Source organism: Hyperoodon ampullatus (genome assembly GCF_949752795.1).
Source record: "Hyperoodon ampullatus genome assembly, chromosome: 6".
NCBI classification, from domain to species: Eukaryota; Metazoa; Chordata; class Mammalia; order Artiodactyla; family Ziphiidae; genus Hyperoodon; species Hyperoodon ampullatus.
In genome coordinates this window covers 89,934,900-89,939,773 of record NC_136919.1, presented here as the reverse complement: position 1 = coordinate 89,939,773, position 4,874 = coordinate 89,934,900, and the positions used below count along the sequence as shown (strand labels likewise).

The window sequence follows — 4,874 nt, the reverse complement described above, 5'->3', positions numbered from 1 at the left end:
CCTTTATGCTTATATATTTATCATGCTCCTTTGGCCCATGTATTTACTGTCAGTTGGTAGATAGATCTAGAGCACTGACATAATTCAGGTGTGATTTTTTGTCAAGTTTACTTCATAGATAATATTGATGAATTCCAAAAGGAACTATAAAGTGTCTGTCTTCCTGTGACGTTGCAGCCATTAATGATCAATGTCTAGATCCATTAATTTATTAAGGGTACCAAATGGTGATATTCTACTAATTAGATTATTATTCATTTACTAGCTAGAAGATTATTTCATCAACTACTTGGTTGCCCTGAGTTACAGTTTAATTAGGAAAGGAAGAATAAATGTTTCTTTTATTTTATTTACCAGTTTTACAAAAAAAGAAAAAACAGGAGAGAGAAAGGTTGACTCCAAAGTAGCTTCCGAAGATGACTAATGAGGTATTTTCTTTCTTTGTTGTTGTTTTCAGTGAGGTTGTTACAAATATCGATGCAGAGATTGTCCCCTCTTAGGTTCACGGATCCTGTTCAAGTTGGCTCCTGAGTCCTTTCCACACAACCACAGTAGTCTTTGAAGTCTTCCCAGCTCTCTTGTATGACAAGGTGTAACAGGAACATCTTGTTCGTTTCTTATGCTGGATTTGAAATCAGCTGTTTCTCCAAGGAGGCATTATCCACTGTGTTTATTCAAACTTGTGTTCCTTCTAGTTTAACCTTCTCTCGAGACATGATTTTTTTTAAACAAATTACTTACTGAATTTTTTCACCTTTTCAAATCTTGCTATTCTCCAATCACTTCATTTCTGAATTTTTCTAATTTCTTTTATGTTTTTCTTAAAACCAGTTTCTATTCCTTTTAAAATTTCTTTTACTTTTTCCGCAATATCAGGCAATAAATTTCATTTGTTCTGTGGACGTGTCTTCCTGTCACGTTTTCAGGATTTGCTGGAACTTTCTTTTCACCCTTCTTTTTTCTTTTTTTTTCTCACTGATTTTCTACAGGATGTGAGTGGAATACTCTTCTGTCACTCATTTTTAAATGAAATAAGTTTCCACTTTAGGAGGGAATCATAGATCAGAATATAATTTCTAGCTTCAGAACTCCAGGGCTCACTATCTTCTATTATTTTCACAACATAATTTTAAAAAATGACCTTAAAATTTCTAAAATCTTCCTCCTCGGCCCTCCTCTGCCCATTTACCCAGGGCTCCTCTTTCTTGTCCTTGTTGAGTATGGGGATTTGTTCTGGAATGGTGCTTTGGTTTGATAGGCGTCAAGGTTTCACAGACCCCAGAACACTTGGCATCCTCAGAACATTTCAGAGTTCTTGCACTCAGCTGCAAAGTGGAGCCTGCAACATTCACTCCCGGTTTCTGCCGCTGTTCTCAGTGAGTTTTTCAATCTCAGTGAGTTCGTGAACCATAGTAACCTTTGGCTCTCCTGAAAGAGAGAGAGAGTCCTTCCCTCATCTTCCTCCCACACACCTTGGGATACACATATGTAGGTCTTTTTCCTGTTGTTGATTTGTTCCTACCTGGCTGTATGTTGCAGTTAATGTGGACACCTTGTTGTAGATGTTGTCTGTGGGTTTTTGATCTTGCTATCCTAGATGCTTTTCTTTCTTCTTTGTGGGGGTGGGGGCTTGTGTATTTAGGGGAGGGGTGGCATATTCAGGGATAAAAATCTTCTCTGTAGCCACCATCATTTCCCCAGAATCCTCTGCCATTAATATTTAAAACAAAATCATAGGAATCATTATGCGGATCCTTAGGATAATCATTACATTGTATCTGTCTTTTTTCCAGGCTTCAAGCTGCCTGTGGCTCCCCACGTTAGTATACTGACATGACTGGGCAATGCCTAATTTGACAGGTTCTTTCTGTACTACCTTCCTCCTAATCATGACAGTCTTGTACGCTATACGTAGTCTTCTTTACTGATAGGGAATTTAGAAAATACAGGAAGCCATGGGTTTAATAGCTGAAAGTGGAATTAATATATTATTTTTCTCAGGTAAAATATCATAAGACTCCTTAGGCCAAAGTTGTAAAGTGAAATCGCAAATTTCCTGGAATCACTTTGCAAACGTGAATGCCCACATAAAGTACACTAGGACTTGAATCCAAGGAATAACACATTTTTAGAGCCTCCAGATTTATAAACTTCGTACAATTCTGCATTACTTCTTAAGGCAACTGAAGAAAATAATTTTGTGATCAAATAAATATTGATTTTATTAACATAGTTATTTTAAAAGTTTATAAAGCTTTAAAAAAATGTTAAGGCTCTATCAGCCTCATCAGTTGTTATTTCTTTTCTAGAATCTTGGATAAAGGAGCAGTCGTTTGAGGGGAAACATGGTATAAAATGGGAAGATAATCTAACAGTGAAGATAGTTATATCTCTTCCTGTGTGATGAACTACTCCTATGCTTGGTGGTTTAAAACAGCAGGCACTTTATCTCCTCACAATTTGTGAATCAGCAGAATGGGCTGGGATCCCCTGGGTGGATCTATCTTGCTTTCACCTGAGGTGACTACTGAGGCTGCCATCATCTGGTTGCTGGACTGGGGCTGGTTGCTTTCACATGTCTGGCCATTGGTGCTGGCTGTGGCCTGGACCTATTCTCCACTAGGTTAGCCAGGCTTCCTAACATGTCAGGTTTCCATGAGGACAAGCCCTAAAGCACGAGTACCCTCCAAGCTTCAGCTCTTGATATGCCATTGGGCCAAAGCAAGTCACGTGACCAAACCCAGGTCAAGGTGGAACAAAACTACACAGGGTGAGAAAACGGGGGGGAGGGGCATTTTCACTGGGGGTCAGTAGTCTAACAAACTGCTGCAATAACTATATAAAGAAAAGCACCCCGGAGGACAACTGGTAAAAAATAAATGTGTGCAGGGTGGGGTGGGGGTTTGGCATGGGGGGGCAAAGGCAGTAAACAGGGGCTACCAAAATCTGAAGATTCTGGAATTTTTGGAAAATCCACTGGGATTAAAGGAGTTACACAACCATGTTCTGACACCAGAAGAAAGGTCCCAGTTGAGCATCAGGGAAGTCTAGCGCTCTTCCTCCATCACACCAATTTCCACATTTCTTTGGCTCAGCATATTTGTAGAATGAATCATGACTTTCTATAAATTTTTAGTTCAGTTTTTCAAAGAAATAGTGACCTCGCTTCTATCTGCTGTGCCACAAAAATGCCGTAGAAAAAAATTCCTTCTGTTAAATTGCTCACTAGGTGAAATTGTATGTGTAACCTAGTAACAAAGAGGTATTAAGAATCGCCACAGCCGAGCCGGCCCTCCGCACCACGCACCCTATAGCAGCCAGTGGGTGAGCCGGGAGTCGAGGAGGTCACCGTGGGAAGGAGGGGCGCGGGCAACGTGTCAGCCTCCTTCCGTCTCCGTGGAGCCACCTCCGGCCTCTGGTACAGGGAGTCGTCTGCAGCAGCCGTCGGTGGCCAGCCTTGCAGCGCCGTGTTCTAGGTCAGTAGCTTCCAAGACTCCAGTTGGATTCACTGGAGTAGGCAACGTGGGGAATCCAATGGCAAAAGAGCTCTTGAAACATGGCTAGCCACTCACTATTGCTGATGTGTTCCCTGATGCATGCAAAGAGCTTCTAGATGCAAGTGAACCCGGTAGTGTCTTCTGCAGCGGATGTAGCCGAAAAAGGTGACAGAATTATTACAGTGCATCAATGCGCTAGAAGCTTATACTCTAGCAAATGGAATTCAAAAAAAAGTGAAGAAAGACTATTAATAGATTCCAGTACTGTTGATCCTATGGTTTTGAGAGAATTGGCCAAAGAAGTTGAGAAAATGGGAGCAGTTTTCTCGGATGCCCCTGTTTCTGGTGGTGTGGGAACGGCTCGGTCTGGCAACCTCACATTTAGGATGGGAGGGGTTGAGCTGCTGTGGTGCATGGTCTCCCATGTGGTGCATCGTGGAGCTGTTGGGACTGGCCAGGCTTCGAAGATCTGCAAACACTTGCTCTTAGCTATTAGTAGGATTGGAACTGCTGAAGCTATGAATCTGGGACTCAGGTTAGGGCTTGACCCAAAACTCTTGGCTAAAATCCTAAATACGAGCTTAGGACGATGTTGGTCAAGTGACACTTACAATCCTGTACCTGGGGCGATGGATGGAGTTCACCTGGCTAATTACTATCAGGGCGGATTTGGAGCAACACTCATGGCTGAGGATCTGGGATTAGCATGAGGCTCTGCTACCAGCACGAAGAGCCCAATCCTTCTGGGCAGTCAAGCCCATCAGATCTGCAGGGATGTTGTGCGTGAAGGGCTACTCAAAAAAAGACTTCTCATTCGTGGTCCAGTTTTTGCAAGAGGAGGAGACATTCTGAGTTTGCCCTCTGGCTGTGAACACTGAAACATAGAAACCAAACTGTGTCTTGGAGCCCCTTATGGCTCACTCCACAGGAAAATGGGCTTAATCAAAGGTCAACTGTCTGCTTTTGAGTGTCTAGGTCAGGGGTCCCCAACCCCTTGGCCTCGGACGGGTACCAGTCCGCAGCCTCTTAGGAACTGGGCTGCACAGCAGGAGGTGAGTCGCAAGCAAGCCAGCTATAAGCTTCATCTGCCGCTCCCTATGGCTCACATTACCGCCTGAACCCCACACACCCCGCCCCCCCTCCCTGGAAAAATTTGCTTCCAGGAAACCGGTCCCTGGTTCCAAAAAGGTTAGGGACCTCTGGTCTAGGTCACAATAGATCCTGGGATTTTTCACCCATTTTAAACTGCTTATTCTTTTTATCTATTTAACAAACATATCATCTGTAATTTTTTTTTTCCTGCAAGCCACTGATGGTAACTGCTAACTAGCTAGCTGATTGGCCTTTTTCAAAAGTTTGATTCCTGAGCATCTTCAG

The 4,874-nt window shown here is 42.8% G+C and overlaps 1 pseudogene across 1 annotated transcript; it reads left to right on the top strand.

Moving 5' to 3' along the window:
* Positions 1 to 416: 416 nt before the first annotated feature.
* On the top strand, positions 417 to 4,349 carry LOC307054258 (3-hydroxyisobutyrate dehydrogenase, mitochondrial-like; annotated as a pseudogene). Its single transcript has 2 exons — positions 417 to 428; positions 3,315 to 4,349. The product of its transcript is annotated as a 3-hydroxyisobutyrate dehydrogenase, mitochondrial-like (transcript).
* The last annotated feature ends 525 nt before the right edge of the window (positions 4,350 to 4,874 follow it).